The sequence below is a fragment of the Tenrec ecaudatus genome, chromosome 15 (genome assembly GCF_050624435.1).
Source record: "Tenrec ecaudatus isolate mTenEca1 chromosome 15, mTenEca1.hap1, whole genome shotgun sequence".
Lineage (NCBI taxonomy): Eukaryota > Metazoa > Chordata > Mammalia > Afrosoricida > Tenrecidae > Tenrec > Tenrec ecaudatus.
Genome location: NC_134544.1, coordinates 85,743,965 through 85,763,018, shown reverse-complemented (window position 1 = coordinate 85,763,018; position 19,054 = coordinate 85,743,965).

Below are 19,054 nucleotides of genomic sequence, written 5' to 3'. Positions count from 1 at the left end.
TGATTTTTGGCTCTTAGCAACTCTAGGCAGAATATTATGAACCCCTGGCCAGTCCTGTGTCATCGTCATAGTGGTTCTTTGCTTGCGCTCATTGTTGCAGCCACTGTGCTAAACCATATTTCAGGGAGCAGCCTCTCTTTTGCTGCCATTCTACCGTACCAAGTTTATGTCTTTCTCCGGGGCAGTGGTTTTCAACCTTCCTAATACCACAACCCTTTAACACCAATCTGAATGTAGTGGTGACCGCCCAGTCATAAAATGATTTTCGTTGCTACTTCATAAATCTAACTTTGCTACTGTTATTAACGCCCACACCCTGTGAAAGTGTCGTTCTCCCTCAAAAGTGTTTGTGACCCAGAGATACAGATTCAATGTTCTAAAGGAAGATGTTTCTTTCAAGATGTAGTTCCGCACATTTGCCAAGTACAAATCCTGTTTGTTTTTTAGGTGCCGTCGACTGGTTTGTGACTCCTAACAACTCTATGCACAACATAATGAAACACTGTCCCATCCTGAGCCAGCCTGACAGTGGTTATTTGCTTGCGCTCATTGTTCCAGCCACTGTGCTAATCAATCTTGTAGTGGCTTCCTCTCTATTGCTCTCCTTCTACTGCACCTTCGTCTTCCTCTAGGACAGTGATTCTCAAGCTTCCTAATTCCACAACCCTTTCATGCACTTCCCAATGTGTAGTGGTAATACCCCAATCATAAATGTTTTCCCTTGCTATTTCAGAACTGTAATTTTGCTACTGCTATGAATCCTGCCACCCCTGTGAAAGGGTCTTTCGACAAACCAAACTGGTCAGGATGCCCAGGTTGAAAACCACTGCTTTCAACTAAGTGGAATTGCCTTAAGTTCTAGTTCAGCATAGTGTTAGACGTTAAACACAAGAACACATTGGCATACCCACACTTATTTCTGACCGATGAGGTCATCAAAAAAATGATTATAGGAAGAAACCGATTGAAGAGCAACAATCCGATACTCTGTTTCGTAAGATTTCTAGAAGCAGAAAGGGGGATCCAGTGAACAAAATGACCTTTGGAAATTTCTGGGCCTGATCATTACTTCAGGAAGTGGTGGCTCAACTCTTGCACAAATGGTACTGGACCAGGAATAAATTACTTCCAACTCGGTTTTCCAGAGCCGTCATATTAGAATAGAGATATTTGTTGCTTATGAAATGATTTTACTTCACAAATAATGAAGAATTTGGGTACAAAACTACTGGTATTATAAGACAGCCAAGGAGGTTAACTGCTCCCCTTTCAAATGTTGTACTCCCAGTGGAGGATAGCGACAGGAGGGCGAGACTGGGCAGAAATTCAATAGGGCAATTTTTAAAGAGGCATACACACATAGAGTGGTACTGTGTAATCTTTGAGGATTATATTGTATCCCAGCAAAGCACCACATATTTATCCATAGAGTAGTCTCCAGTGCCTGATTGCCCTTTTAATGATATTGGGAAAATCTTCTGACTGGAAATTTTAGTCCATGGCATCAAAAAAGTTTAGATTTAACCCAAAAGGTACTTTAGACCAGCGAACAAACAGCGACACTGACTCAACATTATGCACAGAATTGCGCTTTAGTGTTCCTTGGGAAATTACTAATCCGACACTGACACTGCTCTGAGAAAGGATGACAGTGAGAAAGGTTCCGAACCTGAGCTCTGCAATGGGCAATCAGGGTGCTCTATTGTCTTTGGCTATGGATGGGCCTTCTCAACCAATATTCCCATTTACTGGAGCACCTGTTATGTTTGCAGACATTGAACACAAGAAAGCTTTGGCGTACTTACAATTATTTCTGACCGATGAAGTCATCGGGAAAAAAATGATTACAGGAGACTTCCGGGAAGATGGCGACGGAGTGACACACACCAGAGGGACTCCGCAGAATCTAGCCAAGGAGAGTTGCTCAGGGTGAAATTCAACGCCACTGGACCGCAGGAGGTGCATCATAAAGATAAGTAGGCACAGATCCACGGGGTTTTAAGGGGCTGGGGGCTTTTGGCTTACCTCAGTGGAAGCCGGCTGGGGCTCGACCGTAGTCCAGCTGCCGGATCTGCCCAAGGCGGGACCATTTGGAGCCTGTAGCAGGGCTTGGTCTCAGCACAGCCACAGTTTTCCCCTGTTTGCCTCAGGGCAGGGACAGGACGCTTGCGGCTCCACTGGCAGGGATAGGGGTTCAGCTACATTGTTGCTTCTGTTTGCTTCTCTGCTTTATATTCCCACACAGCCTTGGAGGGCTGCGCAGGGTCTTTTTCAAGGCACAGCCGCAGCCGCGCCGCGTGGTCTGAGCAGGGACTAAACACAAACCCCCACAGCTCCATAGGCAGGGATCAAGCTTCAGCTACACGGTGGCGTCTGTTAACATCTCTGCTCTCTGTCCTCTGGGGGCGGCTCAGCAGTTTTCTTGCGACCCTTCTTGGGTCTCAGCTGTGGACTACCGCTGGGGCTTGGGGCAGGGAGTAAGCCCTTGTAGATCCACAGGCAGGGAGTGGGGCTCAGCTACATAGTTTCTTTTGCTTCCTTCGCTTACCTGTACCCCTGCACAGTCTAGTCTCACTTTTTGATTTTTCTCCCCCCCTTGTTCCTGCCCAGCTCTCTCACACTCCATTGCGGACTTACGGGGCACTCCCATTGCCCTAGGGCATTTGCGCCTGGGCCACACCCAGCTAGGTGAGCTCCACCCTGCATAGGTAGCCCAAGGCTAGGGTAAGGCCTGCTTGCTCTCCAGGGGATACTCCTCAGACTTCTCACCAGGGAGTTACTGCCTGTGTACCTGGGGACATAAGGCAGCTCAGCTAACACTTATCAATATTCAAACCAATAGCGGGAACTTCAGCCCAGCCTCTGCAACACTGGGGCAGGCAGTCGATCTGCCATCTGGGGCACTCCCCTGATAGGGAAACCACAGGAAGATAAAGTGGTAGGTTAATCCCATAGCAAAATCAGCTGTAGGCAGATCGAAGAAGAATTCCTATAAGTCTTCCAGGGAGAGACTAGAAAATGGCACCTGGTCCCTCAAAAACAACTCAACGCAAACAGCCATCACCCCCAACGACCTCAACGAAAAAACAGGAGAAACAAAAGGCAAAGGAAGAAGATATCCTGAACATAACAACATAAATAGAAGAAGCAGACATTGAGATGCCATACAAAGAAGCTCTCAGAATGATGCTTGGAGCCATGCAGGATATGAGGGAAACACTACAGAAAAAGGATGAAATGATAGAGGAGATAAAAGACATATACCAAAGGAAAATACAGGAGCTTAAGGAGCAGATAACGAAAAACAATAGCAGAATCATGTTCCTTGAGAATCGATTGGAGGAATCAGAGAACCGCATCAGTGTCGTGGAGGACAGCCAAGCAGTCTTTAATAAACGTGAACAAAAATCTAATAAGAGCATCAGAGAAGCCAAAGAAAACCTAAGAGCTATGTCTGATGCTATGAAGCAGAACAACATTAAAATTATTGGCCTACCGGAGGAAGACACAACAAAGAAGTCATCTGCAACATTAGCGAGAGAATTGTTGGAGGAAAACTTCCCCAGCCTAATGAATGAAAACCAAGCAACCATCCAGGAGGCTGAAAGAACACCAGCATGACGGGACCTTAAGAAGAAATCACCAAGGCACATAATAGTTAAACTTTCAAACTTTGAGGAAAAGGAGAAAATCATGAGAGCAGCTAGGGAAAAGCAAGCAATCACATATAAAGGTTCCCACATAAGGATATGCTCAGACCTATCAGCGGAAACTATGAAAAAAAAGGAGAGAGTGGAGTAACATATTCCAAAAATTGAAAGAAAACAACGCAAATCCAAGAATACTCTACCCAGCCAAATTATCGATCCAGATCGATGGAGAAGTAAAAGTCTTCCCAGACAAGGAAAAACTCAAAAAATACGTTACAACAAACCCAGCCTTACAAAAGATCCTCGCCGACTCAGTATGGGCAGAAGAACAACACTCACCAAGCACAAATAAGAGACCAACACATAGAACAACCTCACCCAGAGAACAACAAAGAGAAAACAGACCCCAAGATAGCAATGGCTTAAGGATGGAAAGAAGTCAAGAATGATACACACACAAAACACACACTAATGAGAAAGGAAAGTAGGAAAACTCCCAACACAAAAGGTATAAAATGGCATCACAGAGTCCACACATGGAGATAATAACCCTGAATATCAATGGCCTGAACTCAGGCATTAAAAGACTGAGACTAGCAGAATGGCTTAGAAAACACAACCCATCAATTTGCTGCCTACAGGAGACACATCTCAAGGCTACAGACAAAAATAGGCTGAAAATCAAAGGCTGGATAAGGACCTACCAAGCAAACAGCAATACAAAAAAAAGCAGGGGTTGCAATCCTTATCTCGGATAAAATTGACCTCAAAGTGCAAACCATAAAAAGAGATAAGGAGGGACACCATATAATGCTCAAGGGAATGATAGACAATGAACCACTAAGCATTGTAAACATATATTCCCCGAATGAGAGACCAGCTCAATACGTCAACTAAACACTCCAAAAGATTAAGAAAGAAATCAGACTCGACAATTATAGTGGGTGACTTCAACACACCACTCACTGAGAAAGATAGATCATAGGCAAAGAAACTCAACAAGGAGACTAGAGAGCTAAACTCCACAATTACACAATTTGACCTAATAGATATTTACAAAGCTTTTCATCCAAATAAAAAAAATTCACATTATTTTCAAGTCCCCATGGCACATATTCGAAGATAGACCACATGCTGGGGCATAAGGCAAATCTACATAAATTTAAGCACATTGAAATAATACAGACCTCTCTCTCTGACCACTGTGCCATAAGACTGGAAATCAACAAAAGGAAGACAAAGAAAATAAGAGCAAATAATTGGAGGATGAATAACTCTCTACTGCAAAAGGAGTGAATACTGGTACAGATCCGAGACAAAATCAGGAAATTTCTCAAAACCAACAAAAATGAGCACACGACGTACTAAAACTTATGGGACACAGCAAAGGCAGTCATCAGAGGAAGGTTCATAGCAATACAAGCACACCTAAGAAAGGAAGAGAGACTCATGACGGATACGCTGACACAAAATTTACAAAAAATAGAGCTGAGTCAGCAGGACAACCCTACTAATAGCAAAAGAAAAGAAATTATAAAAATCAGAGCTGAGATTCAGGAGAGGGAAAATAAAAAATTATGGAAAAAATTAATATCGCTAAAAGTTGGTTCTTTGAAAAGATAAACAGGATCGATAGACCATTGGCAAACCTAACCAAAGAAAGGAGGGACCAAATCTCAATAGCAAGAATAAGGGATGAAAGAGGGGTCATTACAACAGACCCTAATGAAATCAAAATGAGAGTTACACAATACTATGAAGGATTGTACTCCAATGAATTCAACAATTTGGAAGACATGGACAAATTCCTGGAAAAACAATCCCGCCCTAGACTATCCTCGGTGGACATCAAGAATCTCAACAGACCCATCGCAATAGAAGAAATAGAAAAGGTTATCAAGGGATTACCAACAAAAAAATCCCCTGGACCAGATGGCTACACTGGAGAATTCTACCAAGCATTCAGGGAAGAACTAATACCAATCCTACACAAACTTTTCCAGAACATAGAAAAAGATGGCAAACTCCTTCTATGAAGCTAGTATAACTCTGATACCCAAACCGGGCAAGGATCCCACAAGAATCGAGAACTACAGACCGATATCCCTAATGAACATTGATGCAAAAATCCTTAACAAAATACTAGCCAACAGAATACAAAAGTATATAAAACAAATAATTCACCATGACCAAGTGGGATTCATACCAGGGATGCAGGGATGGTTCAACATATGAAAGACCATTAGTATTATTCGTCACATTGACATGAAAAAGTGTAAGAATCACATGATAATATCAATAGATGCAGAAAAAGCATTCGACAACATCCAACACCAATTCCTGTTTAAGACACTAGTGAAGATAGGAATGGAAGGAAAGTTCCTCAAGACAATACAAGGTATATATGAAAAACCAACAGCCAAAGTCGTAGTCAATGGAGAAAAGAAAAAGGGGACCAGACAAGGATGCCCCTTGTCTCCACTCCTATTTAATATCGTGCTGGAGGTTTTAGCTAACAGCATAAGGCAAAGAAGTGACATCAAAGGTATTCGTCTGGGGAAGGAAGAGGTGAAACTATCGTTATTTGCAGATGATATGATTTTATATATGGAAAATCCCAAAAGTTCCACAAGGGGAGTACTGGGAGCAATAGAGGAGTTTGGCAGAGTGGCAGGATACAAGATCAACAAACAGAAGTCCATCGGACTGTTATACACATCAGATAAGACCACAGAAGAAGAGATCAAAAAGGTGGTACCCTTCACAATAGCCAAACACAAACTGAAATATCTAGGGATACACCTGATTGAAAAATCAAAAGATCTATATAGGGAAAACTATAGAACACGATTGCAAGAAACCAAGAGCGACTTCAACATATGGAAGAATATTCCATGCCCTTGGATTGGGAGACTTAATATAGTTAAGACGTCAGTTCTGCCAAAAGCACTATATAAGTTTAATGCAATCCCAATACAATTACCATCATCTTTCTTCAAAGAAATGGAAAAACTCATTACCAACTTCATATGGAGAGGGAAGAAGCCTAGAATTAGCAGAGAACTCCTCAAGAAGAAGGACACCATGGGAGGGCTTGCTTTACCTGACTTTGGCACATACTATGCAGCCACAGTTCTCAAAACTGCATGGTATTGGTACAATGACAGATACTCAGACCAATGGAAAAGAACTGAAAACCCTGAAATAAAAGCATCAGCATACACACAGCTGATCTTTGACAAGGGCCCCAAAAATATCAAATGGAAAGCAGATGCCCTCTTCAACAAGTGGTGCTGGGAAAAATGGATATCAACATGCAGAAAAATGAAGCAAGACCCTTATCTCAGTCCATGCACAAGAATAAACTCAAGGTGGATCACAGACCTTGAAGTTAAACCCCAAACTATTAGGGCCATCAATGAGGGAATTGGGACCAACTTGAGAACTTTGGCTCAGGGAATACACAGGCTTTCAGACATAGGGAAGGACACAAACACATAGGAGGCACAAATCGACAAATGGGGTATACTGAAGATAAAACACTTGTGTACATCTAAAGAATTCACTAAGAGAGTAATAAGAGAGTCCACAGACTGGGAAAACATCTTTAGCAATGACACATCAGACAAAGGCCTTATTACTAAAATCTACAATACTCTGCTAGCTTCCAAAAAGAAAAAAACCAATAGCCCACTTGAAAGGTGGGCAAAGGACTTGAGCAAAAGTTTCACAGGCACAGAAATCCGAATGGCCAACATACATATGAGAAAATGTTCCCGATCTTTAGCCATAAGAGAAATGCTAATTAAAACAACAATGAGGTACCACCTGACATCCTCAAAGGTAGCCCAATTCAAAAAATCAGAAAGCAACAAGTGTTGGAGGGGCTGTGGGGAGACAGGAACTCTCATCCACTGCTTGTGGGACTGTAAGTACGTACAGCCACTATGGAAATCAATCTGGCGATACCTAAAACAGATGGAAATAGAGTTACCATATGATCCAGCAATCCCCCTACTGGGCATATACCCAGAAGAGGCAAGAAACAAACCAAGACCAGACATCTATGCTCCAGTGTTCATTGCAGCACAGTTCACAATTGCAAAGAGTTGGAAGCAACCCAAATTTCCATCAACTGACGATTGGATTAAAAAACTGTGGTATATACATACAATGGAGTACTACGCATCACTAAAAAGCAGTGATGAACGTATGAGGCACATAGCGGCATGGGAAGAACTGGAGGAAATCATGCTAAGCAAGGTAAGTCAGGCACAAAAGGACAAGTACAACAAGAGCCCGCTGAGGTAAGAATTAAAAAAAAATTTAAAGCAAAAGTGGCATAGGGAAAAAAGCTACTGTATACAAACATTTTAGGGGTGAAGACTTTGTAGTATGGAAGAGACTAGACCAAAACCAGGGATGTACATGGTAGACAGTGGTGGAGGAGGTGGGGAAAGGAAAACAAAAGGATGAATTCAAGTAAGAAAAGGGTAGTGGGGTCATGGGGCATTAATCCACCCAAGGGGAGGGTATTGTTTATATCTCCACTGGGAAAGTGGGACCAGACTTCAACCCAGTGTCGCAAGGTGTGAATGCAATATTGTGGCGTGGAGTAGGGAACCAGTGGAGAGGTCTGGGACGCTGGCCCCAGCACCATAAATTAAGTGGATTCCTGCCCCTCCCCCGAAAAGAATTTGTTCCAAAGGACGACATTGACTCTGCAGCTCCGGGAGATGAACATATCTGATCAGAGCACACGGGAGATGATGAAGGGGCAGGAGGAGAGAGTGGAGCACAGCCTGGCCCACTAGGCCGTGATGATGATGTTCCTGAGTAAAGCAGCCAGTCCACAGAGAGAACAACATGGCTGGCCCCACTATGAGAAATGATGCCAATCAGTGACTAAGGGCGATACAGGGGACTGCACGGGAGACACAGCGTGGGAATTGCACCTGACCTGATCCCACCACACCGAGACAAATCACTGGGGGAGTGCAGCGGAACAGCAAGGGAATGAAGTGGCAAGGTTCCCAGGGAATGCTGGAAGTGGACTTTGGGGCCAGGGCGTGGTTCCCCAACAGACTGGATTGGAAAACGCTCCTAAGGGTCAGCAAATAATCCCTGAACTTACTACAAGCTTTTATCTTGTGAACTGTTTTGTTCTGTTCTTTGTCAGTGGTTTATTTTTGTTGTTTTGTTGTCTGGTTGTATACTGTTGCTTTGTTTTCTTCTGTCTTGTTTTCGTGCATGTTAGTGTCTCCACAGGTCTGTCTGAATAGGACAGGCTGGATGAACTATCTGGAGGAATAACAACGGGACCGACAGTTCCGGGGGTACTTGGGGTGGGGGGGTAAGTGGGGGTAAGGAAGTGGTGTTAACAAACACAGGGACAAGGGAAAAACATGGGACCCCAAATGGTAGAGAAGGGGGAGTGGCAGGCCTGGTGGGAAATGATCAAGGGTAAGGTTGCTTAGAGAAGAGGTATACTCTAGCCCAGGTGGCGACGAAGCATGGTAGTAGGGCAGGAGGAAAGTCAAGGGAGATGGAGGAAAGAGCAAGGGACAAAGGGCATTTATGGAGGTCTAGACAAAGACATGTACATGCAAATATATATAGGAGGATGGGGAAATAGATCTATGTGTCTATATTTATAGGTCAAGTATTAAGGTGGCGGAAGGACCTTGGGCCTCTACTCAAACACTCCCTCAATGTATGAATACCTTCTTTTATTAAATTGGAACTCTATGATGCTCACTCTCCCGACACAATGGCTGGAGCCAATGTGGATAAACAAGTAAATGTGGTGAAGAAAGCTGACGGTGCCCGGTTATCAAAAGAGATAGTGACTGGGGTCTTAAAGGCTTGAAGATAAACAAGCGGACATCTAGCTCAGAAGCAACAAAGTCCACATGGAAGAACACACCAGCCTGTGTGATCGAGTGGTCCCGAAGGGATCAGTTTCCAGGCATCAAAGAACATATCATATCATATCATATCATATCATATCATTGACTATCATATCATATCATATCATATCATTGACTACACACCTCCATGATAGGATCGCTGGAGACAAATGGGTGCATAAGCACAAATGTGGTGAAGAAAGCTGATGGTGCCCGGCTATCAAAAGAGATAGTGTCTGGGGTCTTAAAAGCTTGAAGGTGAACAAGCAGCCATCTAGCTCAGAAGCTAAAAAGCCCACATGGAAGAAGCACACCGACCAGTGCGATCACGAGGTGCCAAGGGTCCATGTATAAGGCATCATGCAAAAAAAAAAAGATATAAGTGTGTGTAAGTATGTGTATATGTGTATATATATATATATGTATATATATATATATATATATATATAATATTAAATGAAGGGGGAAGTGCAGAGTGGAGACCCAAGGCCCAAGTGTCGGCCAATGGAGATCCCCTCATAGAGGGGTTTAGGAGAGGAGATGAGTTAATTAGGGTGCGAGGAAGTACCGATGAAGAACACAACTTTCCCCCAGATCCTGGATGCTTCCTCCCCCCAACTACCATGATCCGAATTCTACCTTGCAGGGCTGGATAGGGCAGAGGTTTTACACTGGTACATATGAGGGCTGGAGGTACAGGGAATCCAGGGTGGATGTTACCTTCAGGACCAAGGGTGTGAGGGACGATGCTGGGAGAGTGGAGGGTGAGTAGGTTGGAAAGGGGGAACTGATAACAAGGATCCACATGTGACCTCTTCCCTGGGAGAGGGACAGCAGAGAAGGGGGGAAGGGAGACTCCGGATAGGGCAAGATATGACAAAATAACGATGTATAAATTACCAAGGGCACATGAGGGAGGGCGGAATGGGGAGGGAGGGGAGATAAAAAAAGAGCACCTGATGCAAGGGGCTTTAGTGGAGAGCAAATGCTTTGAGAATGATTGGGGCAGGGAATGTATGGATGTGCTTTATACAATTGATGTATGTATATGTATGGATTGTGGTAAGAGTTGTATGAGTCCCTAATAAAATGTAAAAAAAAGAAGAAAAAATGCTGAAGAGCAGGGAAGTCACTCTGAGGACTAAGGTGCACCTGATCCAAGCCATGGTGTTTTCTTTTATTTAATATCTTCCAAAAATTAAAACAATTATTTTTTTTAAATGATTACAGGGAGGAACCAGTCGAAGAGCAACAATCCGATACTCTGTTTCATAAGATTTCTAAAAGTAGAAAAATGGATCCAGTGAACAAAATGACCTCTGAAACTTCTGGGCCTGATCATTACTTCAGGGAGTGGGGGCGCAATGCCTGCAGAAATGGTATTGTACCAGGAATAAATTACTTCAAACTCGGTTTTTGAGAGCCGTCATATTAGAATCCTGATATTCATTGATTATGAAATATTTTCAGTTCACAAATAAGTAGGAATTTGGGTACAAAATTAGTGATATTATTAGACAGTCAAGGCGGTTAAATACTCCCCTTTCCAGTGTTGTTCTCCCATTGAAGGATAGTCACAGGGGGGCAAGAGTGGGCGGGATATTCAATAGGGCACATTTTAAAGAGACATACACGCATAGAGTTTTACTGTGTAATCTTTGAGGATTATATTGTATCCAAGCAAAGCACCTCAGATTTATCCATTGAGCAGTCTCCAGTGCCTGATTGCCCTTTAATGACACTGGGAAAATCTTATTGGAAATTTTAGTCCATGGCATCAAAAGAGTGTAGATTTAACCCAAAAGGGGTTTTAGACTAGAGAAAAAACAGCGAGAGTGACTTAGCATTATGAACAGAATTGTGTTATAGATCCTCGGGAAATTCCTAATCCGACACTGACAGCAGTCAGAGAAAGGATGACAGTGAGGAACGTTCCGAACCTGAGCTCTGCGATGGGCAACCGTGGTGCTCTATTGTCTTCGGGTATGGATGGGCCTTCTCAACCAAGATTCCCATTTACTGGAGCTCGTGTTATGTATGTAGACGTTGAACACAAGAAAACTTTGGTGTACCTACAATTATTTCTCACCGATGAGGTCATTCAAAAAATGATTATGGGAAAGAACCAGCCTAAGAGCAACAATCCGATACTCTTTCATAAGATTTCTAAAAGTAGAAAGAGGGATCCAGTGAACAAAATGACCTTTGAAATTTCTGGGCCTGATCATTACTTAAGGGAGTGGGGGTGCAATGCCTGTAGAAATGGTATTGAACTAGGAATAAATTACTTGCAACACGGTTTTCAGGAGCCGCCATTTTAGAATTCTGATATCAGTTGATTATGAAATTTTTTACTTCACAAATAATGAAGAATTTGGGTACAAAATTAGTGATATTATTAGACAACCAGTGAGGGTAACTGCTCCCCTATCCAGTGTTGTTCTCCAAGTAGAGGATAGCACTGGGGGGCGGGTGAGACTGGGCTGGGAATTCAATAGGGAAACTTTAAAGAGACATATACACATAAAATGGAAATGTGTAATCTTTGAAGATTATATTGCATACAAGCAAAGCACCTCATATTTATCCATAGAGAAGTCCCAGTGCCTGCTTGCCCTTTTATGACATTGGGAAAATCTCCTGACTGTAAATTTTGGTCCATGGCATCAAAAAAAGTGTCATTTTAACCCAAAAGGGGTTTTAGACCAGAGAAATTAACAGCGACAGTGACTCAGCATTATGCACAGAATTGCACGATAGAGGTTCCTTGGGTAATTTCTAATCCGACACACACACTGCTCAGAGAAAGGAGGACAGTGAGGAAGATTCCGCACTTTAGCTCTGCGATGGGCAAATGTGGTGCTCTATTGTCTTTGGTTATGGATGGGCCAGCTCCACCAAGATTCCCATAGACCGGAGCACCTTTTATGTAGGTAGACGTTGAACACAGGAACGTTTTGGCGTACCTAAAATTATTTCTGACTGAGGTGGTTATCAAAAAATGATTACAGGGGAAACCTGTCGAAGAGCAACAATCCGATACTCTGTTTCATAAGATTTCTAGAAGCAGAAAGAGGGATCCAGTGAATAAAATGACCATTGGAAATTTCTGGGCCTGGTCATTACTTCAGGAAGTGGGAGCACAACACCTGTAGAAATGGTATTATACCAGGATTAAATTACTTGCAACTCGGTTTAGGAGTCGTCATTTTAGAATTCTGATAGCCGTGCATTATGAAAATTTTTCACTTCACAAGAAATGAAGATTCACGTACAAAATTAGTGATATTATTAGACAATCAGAGAGGTTAACTGCTCCATTTTCCAGTGTTGTACTCACAGTGGAGGATAGCCACAGGTAGGGGGGTGGGGTGGGGCGAGGCTGGGCATGGAATTCAATAGGGCAAGTTTTCAAGAGACATACACACCGAGATTGGTACTGTGTAATCTTGTATCCAAGCAATGCACCTAAGACTTATCCATTGAGCAGTCTCCAGTGCCTCCTTGGCCTTTTAATGTCATTTGGAAAATATTCTGACTGGATATTTTAGTCCACGTCATCAAAAAACGTGTCATTTTAACCCATAAGGCTTTTAGACCAGAGGCCACACAGAATATTCGCAAGAAAGTCAAAACCTAGTGCAAAAGCCTGAGGGAGCTACCCTAGAGGAGATGGTGGCTTGTGTCAATACAACTTTTTACAATAGGGAGCAAGAAAGCAAGGCTCAAGCCCGGGAAAAGGAGGAAAGAAAGGACATTAGGCATGCCCAGCTATTGGCTGCACTCAATAGCAGACGCCCATCGAATGCCTCCCAGGTTATCCAGACTTTTGAACCAGGTACCAAGTGCTACATTTGCTGGCGACCAGGTTATTGGGCTAGGAACTGCGCTGACTAGAACGAGCCTCCTCAGGCGCCATGCGTCTATTGCGAGCAGACTGGCCACTGGGCTGGCCTCTGTCTTAAGGCCCAAAACCTGGAGGGGAGGCACCCACAAGCCAGCTGGCAGCTGGCAACAGTGGAGGAGGATTGAAGGCGCCCAGTCTGGATGGCCCAGCAGCAAATGTTAACTATTGCTGGTCTGAAACCTAGTGTGGGCATCAGCGTGGCAGGAAGGTCGGTGAACTTCCTTTTAATACTGGAGCAGCCTCTGCCCTTATTTCCTTCTCTAGACCTCTGGTACCCCACACCTGCTCCATCCTGAAAGTGTCAGGAAACCCTGTAAACATTTTACTGAACCTCTCAGATGTTTTTGCGATAATTTCTATTTTTCTCATAGTTTTCTACTATTACCTGAATGTCCAGCTACTCTCATAGGCCGAGACCTGCTGTCCAAGCTGCACACCTGCATAGTCATTGGGCCTCATCCAGGTCCCTCTACAGCTTCCAGTTGTTCCTCACAGTGGAAGAGACTCAGATTCCCCCACAGAAACCGTGGGAGCAGATGAATACTACTGTGAGCCACCGGACGGTCTTGAGATGATATTTTATCACCGCTCCAGGTCAGAGGAGGGCTGCACAGATGATTCTACCTCAGACCCCTCATAGCCTTTTGGCCAGGGAATACCTTTCCTCTGTTCCTGTGTTTACAATGACCAAACTCTGTGACACTAACCTAACTTGAAGGGCACTGCCACCTCACAATCTTACCCATGTCTCAAGCTGTTCACCTGTTTGTTTCTTTGTTTTCCAGTTTTCAGGTTACTAAGTCCACTAACCAAATGTGCCAGCTACAGGACCTCCATCTTCTAAACCCAACTCGATCTTATCTATCCTGGGCTCTAAATGGAAAACCCTTTTAATAGAGTAGGAAGGTTATGGACTCAAAGCCTCACTTCACCCCCTTTGCCACCAGGAAGTAGTTAGAGATGTTGTTGTCCAGTACCCTAAAGATTTGGGTCCATATCTCTTCAGGGGGAAATATTAGGCAGATAGGCAGGGATTGGATGTCCATTGACGCAAGCCCATGAGATCCAAGCACGAGAACAAAGGGCGGCGCACTGTACATGCTCAAAGGAGGCCTAGGTGTCCCACAGTGGGCATGGGTGGGCATTATTGGCCCACATGGGCCAGGTGATTGCAATTCAGCAAATGGGGTCGATCTGGGGTCGTCCACCATGCCTCTCCCTGGAATCCTTGAAAAGGCAGGAACCAGGCGGGGAGAGGAGGAACTGGGGAAGAGAACATGAGAAAGAACTTGAGACAGGACTTTTGGAGGAGAACTTGGGAAACAGATCTTTGTGTGACACTGAGTAGTCTCTGCCAGGCTGCATGGTTGGGAAGAATCCAATGGGTGTCTCATACACCTGGAACTTCTAACACCCATTAAACTCACTTGGATCACGAGCCAGGCTTCGGCATGAATTCTTTCTCGTGCAGAGCCAAGGACCGAGGTGTAACTCTACCCCCAGAGAGATCTTAAAGCATCAAAAACAGTATCATTTTAATCAAAAGAGGTTTTAGACCAGGAATAAATTACTTGCTACTCGGTTTTCCGGAGCCCACATGTTAGAATACTGATATTCGTTGATGAAGAAATATTTTCACTTCACAAAAAATGAAGAATTAGGGTACAAAATTACTGATATTTTAGACATCCAGGGAAGTTAACTGCTACCCTTTCCAGTGTTGTTCACAAGAGGAGGATAGCCACAGGGGGACTACACAGAGAGGGAAATTCAATAGGGCAAGCTTTAAAGAGACATACACACATAGAGTGGTACTGTGTCATCTTTGAGGATTATATCCAAGTAAAGCTCCTCAGATTTATCCACAGAGCTGTCTCCAGTGACTCCTTGCCCGTTTAATGTCATTAGGAAAATATTCTGACTGGAAATTTTGGATCATGGGATCAAAAAAGTGTCATTTTAACCCCAAAGGGCTTTTAGACCCAAAAGAAAACAGTGACAGTGACTCAGCAATATGCACACAATTGCACAATAGTTGTTCCTCAGGAAATTCATAATCCGACACTGACACTGCTCAGATAAAGGATGACAGTGAGGAAGATTCTACACCTGAACTCTGTGATGGGAAAACGGGGTGTTCTATTGTCTTCAGTCTTTGGGTATGGATTAGCCAGCTCCACCAAGATTCCCATTCACTGGAGGAACTGGTATGCAAATAGAGCATGACCACTACAAACTTTTGGCATAACTACAATTATTTCTGATTAATGTGATCATTGAAAAAATTATTACGGAGACAAACCAGTTAAAAAGCAACACTCTGCTACTCTGCTTCACAAGTTTACAAGAAGCAGAAAGAACTATCCAGTGAACAAATATGACATTTGGAAATTTTGGGGCCTGATCCTACACCAGGGACTGGTGGCACAATGCCTAATGAAATGGTATTGTACCACCAATAAATTACTTGGAACTCCATTTTTAGAAACATTCATGTTACAATACTGATACTCATTGATTATGGGATTTTTAACTTCAAAAATAAAGAAGAATTTGGGCATAAAACCTGGACAAAATTAGACAGCCAGGGAGGTTAACTCCTCCCCTTTCCAGTGTTGTTCTCTCAGTGGAGCATAGCAACAGGGAGGCAGAAATGGGACAGAAGTTGAATAGGCCAAATAAAAAGATCATAAAACCTAAAAATATATATCTGGGCAGGGGCTCATGCAAAGATGGTCTCAGACTGGATTAGAGCAGTAAAAATGGCTACTGGAGTAGCATCATCCTGTGTCTATTCCTGAGTCAGGCATGAAGCTTAGGGCCCACAGCCCCAGCAGCTGGACAGTGAGGGAGGCGGGGCTCTGAGGCCATTCCACAGGGGGAATGGCCCTCCTGTCCTGCAGGGCCCACCCTCCTCTGTAACCCTGTTGTGTGGGGAATGACTTTCATGGAGTCCACACCAGGGGAGCTCTACTATTCACTAGGAATTAGAAGGAAGCCTCTGCTCATGCACACACACCACCACCTAGATGGAGGACCTCGTTGAACAAAGCCTGAGGCAGTCAACAAACCCACTAACTGATCCTGTAAGAGATACAATTAGCTTCCAGAAACCGGCAACTTGGAGTAAGAGGAAGCATACCTTGGTCCCAGCCCCTCCCACTGTAATCTTCAAGGAGTGACATTCCAAACCAGAGGGTTTTCAAAAGGCACTGCCAGGACTGTGGAATGAGCAGCTCATTTGTGGACATGGATACTATGTGATCCAGATGTACTACCTCCTCCGTTCCAGTCAGCTGAGACAAAAACCCTTCCAAGCAGAAAGCCATGCATCTGAACAGTATCCACCAGCCACTCATGTCCAGTCCTGCTACCTCCAAAGAGCCTTCCTGGGTTTGTCAGATCTCTCTGGGGAGAGACAAACCTCGGTCTTTGGCTCTCCATGAGAAAGAATGCACGTGGAAGCCTTGTCTGTGATCCAAGTGAGTTTTCAGAGAGTTAGGGAGACATGGTGGGTAACCCTGGTTGACCCCAGTGGCTGAACTGAATTTACTTGGCCTAGGTGGGTCAATTCAGGTACAGCACTCACTCAGGTGTACCTCCCCTTCCTGGCCAGAAACCTGAACCTCTGGGCATGCTCAGGGTGCCACTCCTACGTGAGCTCTTAGCTTGGCCCTTGGGCATGCATAATGGATGCCCCAGTCCCTAGGCTAGCTACCTAACATTTAGCCCCTGAAGAGATATGGACCCAAATCTTTGGGGTACTGGGCGACGACTTCTCTAGCTACTTCCTGCTGGCAAATGGGGCGAAGTGAGGCTTTGGGTCCATACCCTTCCTACACTGCTGGGAGGGGTTGTCCATTCAGGGCAACTTTATCCAGGATGGATAAGGTTGAGGTGGTCCAGGAGATGATAGTCGTGGAGCTGGCACACTTGGTTCAGTGGCCTTGGTAACCTGAGAACTTCTGGAAAAACAAACGGTGAAAAGGGTGAAATGTTTGACTAACACAAGGCTAAGCTTGTGAGGTGGAAGTGCCGCCCTTGAAGTTAGGTGAGTGAACAGGAAATAAAAAAAAATCTTAGGATTGTCAGGCATGTGTGTTTGTTCACTGTAAGTACAGGAACAGGGATAAAAGCATTCACAATTTCCCCTAGGAGGGCACAGGGTTTTAGCACTACTAGGTGCAGTGGGATCACTGCTTCATTTATGATCCTAAGGTCTTGGACCCGCTGATAAGACCCATCTTCTTTTTAACCCTATAACGCTTCAATTTTAATTTGGGGGAATTTTTTTTGTTCTTTACTTTCATAGTTATCAATATATCTATATTAATATATACATTTTAGTGTTATGAAAACATCATGCTCGGTGTTATAGAGTTAAATGGCAATAATGGGTACTACAGGGGGAGTCAACAGGGATCAAAAGTAGAGTAACTGCCTAAGTCATTTTTAATTTGCTTGGGTTCAATTGGAGTAAAAGGCTTGTAAATTGCCCGGGCACCAAATTACCCTGGTGCCTCCTACTACGGGTGGAATGTTCAGGGGTGTTTCAGGGCTGGGAGATTAGTAACCCCTAAGTCCAGGATCCCTTAGGGCAGGTTTCCTCAACCTGTTTACACAGGGGGATAGTTCACTGTCCCTCAGACCATTGGAGGGCCAGACTATAGTTTTTTAAAAACCTATGAACTAATTCCTATGCACACTGCACATCTTATTTTGAAGTTAAAAAAAAATGGGGCACAAAGATGCAGCAGACAGGATCAGTGGCCTTGGCTGTCTGCATGTGGCCGACAGGCTGTATTTTGTGGATCCCTGACTGCTCTAGGCGCTCATGAAGAGGATGTGGTTTCAACCCAAAAGCTTGGAGACTCCGCAATTTGTTTAAAGGTGATTGGGAAGAAGGAGTCCCTGATTGACCCACGCAAGACTTGTTTTCCTTCCCCTATTACTCAGAGTTCATAGTTATGTTTATGGGGAACCAGGACATCCCAATCTGATCCCTTAAATTCATGTGTGGATTGACATTTCCACTAATAAGCCAGCACATATAGAAACTTACTCCCTCCCCCAACAGAAAGGGTTCCTGTTTCCAAGATTTCAGGAAACATGGCAGGACCGGAAAAACAACCGCTCCAAGTTCCTAAAACCACCAAGATGGAGGCCATCCCTCCTCCAGCCCTGCCCATCCCCTAACCATCGGCTTTATCCCATTTTGCAGGAGGTCTCTGGGAGTGGGGAGCTGACTTCCGACCCTTTGGTACCGCTGCCACCTGACAGGTTCCCGGGGGCCGGAGAGAGAGAAAAAGACTCACAACCCATTTTTGAGTCCCCCCAACCCCACAACATACACTAGGGCTGGCATGTCTTAGCACCCCCGAAAAGGATGACTTGGCAGTAGCAATTCTCCCCTTAAGGCAAGCAGCCCCAACACCCTTTTTGGGTTTAGATCATCCCCTTTTATTCCAGGGATTTGTATAATTGGAAACAATAAAATCCCTTTTTCTGACAAACCACAAGGTCTGGTTACTTTGCTAGAAACAGGTTTCCATACTCATCAGCCAACCTGGGACTGATTGCCAACAACT